General features: G+C 40.8%; 1 protein-coding gene across 1 annotated transcript in view; it reads left to right on the top strand.

Annotated features, from left to right (window-relative positions):
* The window catches only part of BMP6 (bone morphogenetic protein 6), a 102,106-nt gene that overhangs the window by 72,326 nt on the left and 17,301 nt on the right, over positions 1-12,479 (top strand). The gene's annotated exons all lie outside the window — the stretch shown is intronic.

Genomic DNA, 12,479 nt, shown 5'->3' on the forward strand with positions numbered 1-12,479 from the left:
ATACAAAATACTGCTGGGCTTTCAGTGGCAATGAGATAGGCAAAAGAGAGAGAGGCTGCAATAGAAACTTTGGCATACAAATCTGAACAAGTGTAAACTGATTGGCTCATTTAAAAGGGATAACCTTTGTGACGGGGGAATCATGCAAGGCAAAATGATGGAAATATGTGGTCAATTAATATATAGTCAATTAATAGTCAAAATAATGCTGAGGTACAGAAGTGTTTCATTACTTTTGATGAAACATGTCGACACTGTAACTGTTGCACCCGCTGGAGGCAGAGAAAAAGAAATAAGAAACATCAGTTTTAAAAAAGCGACAAGTTCTTTCCTCTGTGAAGGTTTGCCTGGTGCTTTCTTTCTGGTGCTTCTTTCTCCAGCCTTCCCATTGATACTGTTTTGGGGGATCTGCCTTTGATGAATTACTGTTGTGAGTAATTCAAACTTCAAACAGCTGATAGTTGTCCTGTGGAGAGGGTGGCCTTCATGGAAATGGAGAGAAATACTGGAAATAGGGGTGTCAGTGGAGAATTATGTTATAAGAGGACAATGTTCCCTTAGCACTTTGAGTTGTGAGTTGGTGGAGTGTCTTCTAGGGGATGTGCTTGCTAGGTAGGATGTTATGTCAATGTGCATTTTCTTCAGAGCTGATAGAAATCCCATGGTCACACATTTCATAGATGTTAGCTGTATTGTTCATTTCTGGCCACATAGACTAAAACATTTGTGAGCATTGGTCTATTTTACATTTCACAAATGCAGATCCCGTCACCAGAGCTGAAGGAAAATCTTGGCAAAGTGTTGCTCAAAGCAATAAATACAGTGCTCTGTGATAATCGCCAAAGCAGGGCGTAGAGTTACGTCAGGTTTCAAGTTGTCTCTTCTAAGGAGAATTGTCAACTTTTATGTGTATGTAACATTCTTTTAGAGTAAACTGGGCAAGCAAATAGTGCATTGCAAGAAAGAGAATTAGGGACAGGATAGAGCAACTAAGATTCCCCATTCCTAACAAGTTTGCAAAATCTTTGATCCAAAAATGGCTGTTAGTTCTGTATACAGCAATGACATTGGCACCTGTATCTTTATTTCAAACACAGAAACATGCCAAAAATAGATGGCATTGCAAAGCTGGGATATGCGTCCTTAGGCACTGTGTACTTTAGCATTTATATGTGATTGACAGCTCTGTATATGCAGAGCAGAGGTGGCATCTGGGATGGGAATGGCAAGGGCACTCTTCAGAGCTGGTGAGTAGTTCGGGTCTCCCGGTTCCCTTCTTTCACTGCCAACTGTGTGTGCCAGAGGGCATCCCACCATTTCTGCTGAGGATCATAAAGCAGTTTCTTCTAGGCCAAATTGCCAGGAACACACAGTCCCTAGTGACATGGGCCAGCCTTGGACTGGTGACCCAGGTATGAGTGTCTGTCAGTCATTACTAATCTCTGACTCATCTAGTCAGCCCCAAGGTTCCTTTTTTGTTTTTTTTTTCTTCATTTATTTATTTATTTGCTAGTGGGAAGGAAGGAGACGTTCGGCTAAAGAAGCTTGCACTTTGGATGAGGTTGTGGGACTTGTGACAAGGATTCTCATCTATACAGATGTGGGCAAAATGTGGCTCGTAAAGTCTTGAAGCTGTAAAAAGAACATGCCCCCTTTTGCCCTTTTTCCTTTTAGCTTAAAGGACTGTTTTAGACATATAAAAATACACATGAAAATATGTGTGGTTGTATCTCTGTATCTATATCTGTATATAAGTATATATCTCTGTATATAAGAGTATATCTATATTAATTGTCAGCACTATATTAAAAACATACAAGTATAAAAAGACAGTTATAATGAGATATTAGAAGCTGCTTATTACTCTTCAATGTTACCTTCAATTTAAGTTCTGACGCTATAGACTGTTGTTGATTCAAATGTGCAGCCAGGTTGGTGACGTGGCTGGACTTTGGGGCTTTGAACATTCTTGAAAACACATACTAAAAAGTTGTGTTTAGCTGTTCACTAACACCTCTGCATGGAGGAAAAAACTGTCTTTTGTCTCAGAGTCTTCTGGGATGCCATATTCTTTGAGTGACTTTATTTTTTGATCATCAATTCACTTGTTTGCTTTTACTAGAAAAAAGAAGTTCTAAGTAAAGTTATAATTTTTCTTTTGTCTCAATGAATTAATTTTGAATATAATGTTTTCTTTTCCTGTTGGGAACTCCAGAAGGAACAAGCACAAAAAGCAGTATTTTTTTGAAAGAAGCTTGCTAAATATTTCTGAGGCTTCTGTTGTGTTCTAGCAGACATCTTAAAAGCCAGAAAATAACAGCTGTCTTTGACCTAAAAAAAAAAAAAAAAAAAAAAAAAAAAGTATTGTGTCATACTTCCTTTAGACTAATGGTTTGAGTAACAGCCTGATATTTCCTGGCATTTGATGACATTGTATTACATAAGGAAAAGTCCGTACAGGTTCTGAATTCTCATTAGTGACCTGGCAGGTGAAACATATGGAATTGAAGTAGCACCCTTTTTCGTCTTATTCTGTTTTCAAATATTTCTTTTGGTCTGGAAAATTCATCTCTGAAGCCCATATAAGATATCTGTTCAGTCAACACTGGCAGTCTCGAGAGAAAGCTCAGACACCAAGCTGAGCTTGGCTTTTATGAGGTTAACAGTTGTCTTGAGACAATTATCTAGTCTCTACAGTAAACCTCCTAAGTCATTTTGGTAGCTCATGAAATACTTTCAGGTGCAAATAATTCTTAATAGGATGACTGTCAAGTCTGGATTTAAACCAGCACTCCACAAGTGAAAGGCAGTGTGTGCCTTTGAGGGAAAAAAAATACAGAGGAGAAACCTGCCTAAATGATTCTGGGGCAAGGAGGCAATAAATAAGTACAGAGAAAGATTCAGTAAATACAAAGCTTCACCAAAGCTCACAGCGTGGAAGTATCCATTGGTTCTGATTAAGTGCAATGAAGTGGCTTAATTTGGTGTTACTTGAGCAGAAAATGACACCAGTAACACCCAACTGTGAGACTCCAATCCAGTTTTGAGCACTGTTTAATAGAGTCACAGGGCAGTTCTAACAATTCCCCAGGGCACAGCATGATGGCTAAAACCAAAACCAAACCCGAGCCTAAAATTTCTACCATGGCTGCCTGTTACTGAATTTATCAAACCTGTTTTTGCCCTCGTAGGCAAGGCTAAAGACGAAGATTGCATAGGCCCGTACAGAACTGTCTCCTAGACAGGGCTCTATGCAGAAAGGATGAGAATGATTGGAGATCAATGCTTATTAAAATAGCACGAAGAAACCTTCAGAGAGTTAGTTGACGCTGTTCCTGCCTAAAGCAATCAGAAATATGAAAATGATACTCGTGGAGTCTGAAGGCAATGAAGCATGCATTCAGGACAGTGTGGTCTAAGTACATTCTCTCTTAAAAAAGAAAACATTTTTAATACTGACTCACTCGTGTCAGTAATATTTTCATCTCCTCATTCCTTCCACCCTTTCATAAGGTAAAAAAAAATAGTGCCTAGAAACTAAGCTTTTGTTTTAAAACCAAACCAGGGGTAAGGACCACGTTATGTCATAACTGCAACCGCTGGAGTTGTCAGTGGAAGGCTGCAAAGAGATTAATGAAGCTTTTATGATAGGTGAAGCTTATGGCCAACTGTGTGTTGCACAGATTTCTGACTGTGTGGAGAAGAGACTTGTAAAACAGAACCGAGGTCACATTTGCTTCACTCTGCGTGGCACGGCTTCAGGCTTTGAAACAGGTGGTGGGCTAGTCCGAGGTTAGGAGGGGCAACGTGGTGATACATCCATCTGGTGCTGCTTGCTTTCAGCTTCTCACCCTCCAGAGTTTAAGAAACTGCACTGTATGAGGTCTGGGCCGGGTTATTTATTTATTTGTTTATTTATTGCAGGTGTAGAAAGTGGGAGAGTTTTGCCAAAGCAGCAGTTTAGGGACACACCTTGTGTTAGCTTTCAAGTGCTGGTCCCCCCTTCTGTGTACTTGAGGAGGCTGTGTTGTCTTGGCAGGCAGCACAGCTGGTGACGCTCCAGCCTGTCCTCTCCTGCTTTTTGTGATGCTGAGGCAGAGCTGAGGCCTGGGCAAAAACCTGTCTGGCTGGTCTCAAAGGTACAGCGCTGATTTCGTGGAAGACTGGCAAAGTGCTCTGTGATTTCTGATGCTCTTTGGGAGAGGTTTACCATGTAAGTGAGACTTTTAGAAGTGAAGGAAAGAAATGAGTTTATCTCTGGAAGCAGATCATTAATTTCTTTTTCTTCCTTGAAACTTCCTTGCTCTCACCCGGAGAGGTGTCAGGTCAGGACTAGGGAGGGCAGGCAGTTCGTGGTTGATCAAAGATGTCAGTCCTTGGTTTGGATCATTAGTATATTTTCAAGTCTAAATATCCTGTTAATACAGACCTCAGAACACTCCCACACTGTCCAAACAACTGATCTATAAAAAACCTGAAGCAGTGGCCTGTGCTAATGATCAAAGGAAGATACGGTACCTTAATGGTCAAAGTTTATTAAACAGTTTCATTTGCACCCAGAATGAAATATGAGAACTTGATGTGCCAAAAGAATCCTCCTTTATGGTAAGACATATACTGGCATAGGTGTGCCCTCCGGTCTGACCATCTAGTAAATGTGTTCCTCTGCTGAACATAGTTCTTTAACGGTTAAAGCTGTCATTGTTTTTTAGCTGCCAGTTACAGTGGTAATAAAGTCTTCCTCTTTGAAGCAGGATATTTATACAAATAGGATCTGAGCTTCTAATCTAAAGGGCAAATTGATTTGCCGGCAGTGTTTATAGACTACAAAATAAATAACTGTCCTCAACTGGATTTTGGAATGGGTTGTGTAATACAAATGACAAAGCTAGCATCAATCTGTTTCAAGTTAAGGTCAGATTTGTATATAGTGTGCATATATTTGTATATTATAGAGCTGTTTCCATGATGCTATAGACAAGTGTCTGTCAGCCTTTCAGTTCAACTCCCACTGTGCATATGTGATTTGTTGTGTTTTAGGGTGGTTGTTTTTTTTAGCGGTTTGAAAGTCAAAGTTTTTCTGGATGAAGCTTACTAGTTTGCGACTGGTTAGTCCTTCCTTCCAAAACCAAAGAATACCATGTAAACGCCATATTTCTTTTCTTAAAGGACAAAGATAAACACTATCCCCTTACCCTCTCTCCCATCTTCATGGCTCAAACTGCATTTAAATTCTGAGTTATAGTACATTACAGCCAGAATACCCCTCAGGTGATTAAATCCTAGCCAAGGAAATGAGAAATACATGTCCTGTCCCTGGGCCTTGGGAGAATTTCTTTTTTACCACAGTTCCCGTTGGTAAAATGTTCATTCCTCAGAGCTGTGAAGCTCAAGACTTTGAACTCAATGTGGGGGGAGACCTTTGCACTCAAATACCACTGTTGGCTTTGCTGGGGGTTGCTGCTGGTTTTGCAGCTTGGCTGTTCCCCCCACCGCGCCAAATCGCCAAGCCCCTGCAGAGCGTCCCACATCTCCGTTCTGTGCTTCATCCTCCTCTGGCCATCAGCCTCGCCCATTCGTGCCCAACTGCTGGTCTCCTGTTACATCTGGAAAGTAACTTCATTTGCAGGTTGACAGCTCTTAACGTTTCCTTCATAGCTTCTAAGGGAGTCTTGTAGGGCTTGCACATCTCTTTTCTTCCCCAGGCCCAGGGGTAGTATAGCTTCTTCAAGATTAGACAGTCACAGTTAAACTCAGTCTTACTTCCTTCCGTAAAATGATAGTCTCCCTTTGCTTTCCATGGAAGTTCATTCCAGGTGCTGACATTCCCTTGCCTGAGGCTCTTTGTGAGGATGAGTGCTAATTAATTAGATCTCCTGTGGTGCCTTTTAATCTTTGCAATAGTGGTAATTTAGCCATACCAGGTTGTTAAGATTTTGTATTGTACCTGTTGGCAGTACCTTGTGTTGTGTAAACTCCACAGACAGGGTGTTCTATAAATAAAAAACTTCTTTTTTTATCTGAAAGCAACTTCTAACTTCTACTGAAAGGTGGAGGATCTACAGTTTTGAAAAGCTATGGTTTCAAAATTTTTTCTGTGTGTAGCTCTATTCAACTCTGTAAGACTGTATCTGTTGTGGGCGCAGGTTTTACTCTGTTATTAGTTGATAAGAGCAAATAGTCTCAATAGTTTATTATATGCAGAATATTTTTTACAGAAGGTTGACATCAGTACAAACTAAAGACTTGGATCCTGAGGTACACAGAGGAGAAGAGTATTTTGAAAGTATGTTAATTAAAAATGTAAATCCCATACACTTCTGTTCAAAATTCCCTTTTCAAAAAGTGCTGTTAGGCAGTCTAGACTATTATGTCAACTTGTCTTTGAAGAAAAGTAAACAAAAAGGTTCAGCTGAGGAAAGTTTTAGAGACTTACTGTAATTAATGCTTTGGTAAATGGCTGTTGATGCGTAACAATCCTTTAAACACCTGGGTAATTGTGAGCTTTGAAGCTGTGCCAAAAAATGTTGTTGTGAGATCTGTAATTAAAGTAAGAGACCTTTAACTTGGTCATTTTGAAGGTGATAGTTCTGTTTATTCTCACTGCCTCCTTGGTAAAACTTCTGTCCAGTTGGGGCAAAAAGTCAAGGAGGGTGGGAAAGTAAAAAACCTAGTTCAACATATATGTCTTTAAATTTAGCTTTTTATAGCTTTGGTGTTTTTCCTGTAGCAAAGTTCCATGTTGTAATGTGTATCCAGAACAGAGAAATTATTTTAATCTGAACATTTCACTAAGTGTAGTAGCTAAGATTAACCACTTGACCTGGTTACTAATTTGACTAAATTCTAATCTAATTAGTGTTCAATTAAAGTGAATTAACACCCAGAGACATTTTGTTGAAAGGTTTACACAGAGGTTTCAGTTAACAAAATATTTATGTTACAGGAGAAAAAAGCACTGAAATTAGATGCAAACTGTTTCTCCTATAAATGCCCTGAGTACATGGTTAGGATGCCGGTGTTAAGAATAGTAGCTGCATATGATATTTATATCTGACAAATCAACTCACTCACTGAGGGCACTGGAGCTAAATCCTGCCTTCTGAATCCCACGGGTCGTATTTCTCCTGTAAACTGTGTACTTCTTTCTGTTTATTTCAGCCACTTGTGCTTGCTCTCTTGACCTTAGCTCATCGGTCCTGCTCCAAAGTCTTCTGAAGGCTTTGGAAACGCTTCCATCTATTTCTTCGGCCTTCAGCTTCATGACTCTGATCCAGAACAAAAAGCTCCTGTTTTGAGTCAGGAATCCCTAACTTGCATCTTCCCATTCCCGTCTCCTGTGTTGTCTCAGGAAAGTTGTTTCAGATCATTGCCTCAGTTTCTCCCATTCACTTGCTTCCCTTTAATAATATAAGCTTAATACATATTATGCCTGCAGCACCCTTATTATGCAAATCAGTAATTAAACTCATCCAGATTGTTAAGCACGCTGAAAATAAAGATGAGTGTCAGATATCACAATGACAATGAGATATGACAAGAGACATATAAGAAACTGGAGGCAGGTTTAGACAGAGATGATGCTAAGGAACTGTCTGTTTTGGTGATGAAATGTCTCTTCTGTACACTGAATTTGAAAGTCCTCCATACTGTTGTGCAGATGCCAGAGGTCCTGTGATATCCTTGAAATGTAGAGTTGGTTGTGCACAAAACCTGTGGTCTGACTCTTCTTTCCCTCAGTCTATGCTAAGGGCAGATACTCTTTTCTTCTTGGTTATAGGTGTTGGTTCATACATTTCTTCCAGTTTTCTTTTCCCAGTTTTTGTCATTCTTCATGTTCCCTTCCTGTTTCCCTCAGGTCCCCATCTCATCTCTCCTATTCTCATATGCCAAAGTTTTGAGATATTTTTCAATTAATTTGTCCATATACATGGATGCATACTTCATCCTGGAAGACCACTGCCTGTCTCACTGCACAGGATTGATGTGATCACTTAATGAATAGAAATTCAATACTTTGTTTCATATGACTTGCTCTGTATATGATCCATTTCTCACCTTCTTGTCCACTCCAGATTCGGCTTTGAATATGGGATTTCATCTGCTTCTGTATAGCACTCTTCAGTCTGATTATTTGACTGCTTCCCAAACCATTTCTTTTCTTGACATGGCTGTAAGGGGAAGGTGGTGGCACTATTCTGGCTGAGCAAATGAGAAGCTGATACATAGTAAGGTGAGAGTAAACTGTCTCCAGTTTCAGTTGGAATTTTCTGATGAACTTCCCCCCTCCCCAGTGTATGGCACTCTATAACATATTTTACTCAGAATAGACCTCTGTTGACCTTGGTTGCAGTTGTGGGTGCTTCTGCAAACCTGGGCCAGGCGTTTCAGTTTGGACACTCAGAAAGTGGCAAATGCACTTTTCAGCCCACACCATAAGTTTGCTCTGCGGGAAGTTCCCGAACACCAGAGGGGAACCATGTGAAATCCACCTCTCCAAGGCTGTTATCCAGCACTGTCCACTGGCTTGCAGGAGTCCCCTGTTCATTTGATCATCCAACCTTTGCAATAGGTAAGGCTGCAGAATATGGACCTGCCAAGCAAAGACTGTGCAAACACAGAGGACATAAATGGTCCCCAACTCAATTGCCCTACAGACCAGCATCAGGAGTGGCAGTAATATAAGGCTAAACAGCAACTTTAGCTCTTACTCTTCCTGTCTTTCTTTTGCATTCTTAGTGGGAGAGAAATGGAATAAATGTGATTTCCGTGGTCTTTAGAAAGCATAACTGGAAAAAAAGAAAAGCAAATTCAACCAGGAGGCTGCGATTCCCCATGAACATTATGGGCGGACTGGAACTGTGGGATTCACACCACAGACCTCTGCCACTTGTTTCTTGGCAGCAGTATCACCGCAAATGGCAGCAATAGCAGGTTGTTATCCTCTGTGAGCTGTCCCCACAGGAAGATGCCAGTTGTTTCACAAATACTTTTAGAAGCAGAGGAATGCTGAGTCAGGTTCAATGAGCTTGATTCACAGAGTACGTGGTGATCACAGAGCCTCCTCTACTCCCTTTTCTCCATAGGCCTCTCACCTTCTCTCACCTTTATCTGAGGCCTCTCTATTTAGTCCTTGTGTGTCTGTGTCCCCCACTATCGCACCAGGTTCAGCACCCTTCCCATTCTAATTAGATTTTCTTTCCCTTCTGCCTCAGGTCCAGCATGGGAGATCTCCTGGTCTCTGTGCCAGGACCAGATGTGGCGTGGCTTTTTGTCAGGAATAGGAAGGACATTTCTTTTCTGCCATGCAGCTGTAGGGCAGAGCAGACTCCCCTCAGGTGGTGCAGGGTATTTGGTTTGCCAAGGGGGAAAGGAGGAGGAAGCATGTTCTCTGCAGATGAAACATCCAGAGAATTTAGCTGCTAAGCTCTGAGTCTTTGTTGAGCTTGTATGGGCAGCAATTTTCAAGAACTTATTGGTTGGCCAAATTTGAGGTGATTTTCTTAAAGGAGGGGAAGACATACAACTCCATTCTGAAGGGGAAAAAGATGGAGTGGGGTTAAAGAATCTTGTTGAATAGATGGCATTCTTTTTTATGTGAGCAAAGTTCTATTTTTTTTCCTATTTTTGTCTTTGGAAATATGTGGTTGACTATTGTTTGAAACTTTCATGCCGAAAACATAACCAGTCAGAAATTATGTGCAGTGATGTACAACCTGGAGAGGTTCAATTTAAGCAGTTATTGTAACTTTATCGAATATTAATTGAAAGCAGAGACTTAAGCAGAAAATATTAGGATGTGTTATCTGCTAGCACTACTGCTGTGACCTATACAGTAGTATCTGTGGAGTGAAACTTTAACAGTTAGCTTTATATACCCATAAAACGGAAGAGCCAGCTGAACAGAGGAGCTGATTAAAAAACAGTACAGTATGAACCTTTTTGCAAAGAGTTAACTGGATTGGAAAAGCCAGTTGTCCATTATTCTGTGTTTTATAAAAGAATTTAAACCTGTGCAAAGTGAGTGTGAGAGGCAGGATTCTCGTTTGGTAGTATTTTACCTTGGTCAGGTAGTTTTTACATTTATGGAGGACGCCAAGATGGGAAAGGTCCACTGGAACACAAGTCTGTATTTTAAATAATCTCGATGGAGGTTCAATTGGGGGGAAAAAAAGTATGATTTGGTAGTAAGAAGTGCAAGGTATTACATTTAAGCATGGCAAGTCACCAAAGGAAATGAGTGGGTACTTTACAGTTGAGGAGCATGGATCTAAGGTTTGTAGTGAATCACAAGATGGACGTGAGTTAACAGTGTGGGTTTTAGGAAAAAGCCAAAATACTATTCTGAGATGTATAAGCAGAGGCACAGTCTGTTAAACATATGAAAATTATCCTTCCACTGTATTCAGCATCAGTGAGATCTTGGCTGGATTTGGGTCTATAGAGGGTGATGAGAATAGCCAAAGTCTGGAAAATATGACCCACAAGGAAAGATTGAAGACCTGGTGTTTCTTGAAGAAGGGGAGATGGTTGTGTCATTTCTTCCTCTTCCAGTCTTCAAGCATGTGAAAGGCTAAATAAAAAAAAGGAAAGGGAAAGGGGAAGGGATCCTTATTTATATTCACACTGAGCGCGACAAAAAGTAATGGGCTTTAAGTGAAGCAAGATTTACAGATTAGATACTCTGGGGAAAAGCAGAAAAAAAACCAAAAAACCCCAAATTCATTATGTTTGAAGTGAAGCATATTTGATTTCCTGGAGTGACTGAGTAGTTCCTGAGACTGGAAATCTTTAAGACTAAGCCAGACAAACATCTCAGGAATAACATGGATGTAGCTGATCTTGCCTGGAGTTCAAGGAGATAGACTAGATGATGCCTTGTGGTCCTTTCTGGCTTTACAGCTCTCTGATGCCCAAGTGTCTTCATAAAGTGCAAGGCAAGGGGAATTCAGCTTTGAGCCTCCCTTTTACGTTATTGTAGACCTGACTAATCCAAAGTGGTCAAATGTTCATGAAAGCTCATACAGGGTTCCCAGCAGCTTTGCAGCTGGGCCTCTTTGGTTTGTGTGGAAATAACGCTGAAGCTATTGTAATCTGGAGGCTCTAGTAGGAGGTTCTCTGCAGCAGGCGACGGGAGGGGGAAACATGGCACTTACAGGAGGGGAGGGGAGACAGGAGATCAAAAAGCAAAGTTTGGGGAGGAAGGGCAGGACAGGTGCTACAAAAACCCATTTTCAGATATAGCCCATTTCAAGCATTGCAGAGGATCAATCTGTAAGTCTTATTAAGGCATGGGAATGATCTGGCAGTTCATTCCTCTTAACCTGGAGAGGGGTCTCAGCTGCAGGTACTGTTTGCAACCTCCTTTAGGCAGCGCTTCAAATTATATACCGTGGCTGGAAAGTCCAATCTTTCAACCCGAAGGTTTCCAAAACGCAGAGCAGCTGGCCAGCCCCAGCCCCTCGCTGCTGTTGGAGGTGAAGGTCAGAGTTGTTCCTGAAGCACTCTTCCTGTTGGAAGCACAGTGGCAAAGACTTCTGTGGGAAAGGCTGCTGAGTCAACCACAGAGCATGCGGCTACCAGCAAGGCAGAGGAAAGCCTCCACATTGTAAAAATAGCCTCACTAGAAGCCCTAATATACTTAAGTGTGTATTTTTCCATGTGTGATCTCATGTAAACCAAGGTGCTGGGCAGTATGACATAGCAGTTGGCCAAAAATAAAATGTAACTCAAATATAAATTTTTTTTATTTTTAAGTTAACCTTTGATGGGTGGAAGGGACAGGTACCCTGTTTGCTCATTTCCATTAAGTTATTGTTAGAAAAATATTCCTGCGGGAGAGAGTGCTAAAGGTGGAATCAATGCCAGTTATCCATTTTGTAATGTTGATCACAGATCCAAGATAGGAATTATAGCTCTTCCACACAGGAAAATTAGTAATATAATACAGTGAGAAAATGTATGCAGGGGATTTTTCTGGGTGCTTCTCCAGTCATTTTCATTGAACTGAGTTTTAGTGGGAATGTGAGCCTGCAGAAAAGGCATAGACTTGAGAGCATTTGAAGCTGAAACCTGTAAAGGAGACCCAGCACAGGCAGCCTTGGAACAAGACTCTCTAATTCCTGTTGATATGCCTCAGCAAAATGTCTTTAGAGGCTGTATAGCAGTTCATTTTCCTTGACCATTTGATGCTTGGCCTGTTACTTGATTTTTTTTTTTCTTTTTTTTTTTGGTCAATTGTGGTAGATCCATGTTGTGGGGAAGGTGGGCTGAAACCACAAAAACTCTTTGACAAAAATCACTGAATGTCTGGAAATACTGGTAATTTCACCACTGTCCAACCAGGGCTAAAATTACATTCTTCAGGAAGAAGCATGGCTTAAGAATCATTTGCCAGTGGAGTAACACCCAAATCTAAGAACTAGAATTGCTTTCCTCAAGCAAAACAGTGAAAAACTTTTGTCATCCTGAATTTAAGG

This window comes from Apteryx mantelli, chromosome 2 (genome assembly GCF_036417845.1).
Source record: "Apteryx mantelli isolate bAptMan1 chromosome 2, bAptMan1.hap1, whole genome shotgun sequence".
NCBI lineage: Eukaryota > Metazoa > Chordata > Aves > Apterygiformes > Apterygidae > Apteryx > Apteryx mantelli.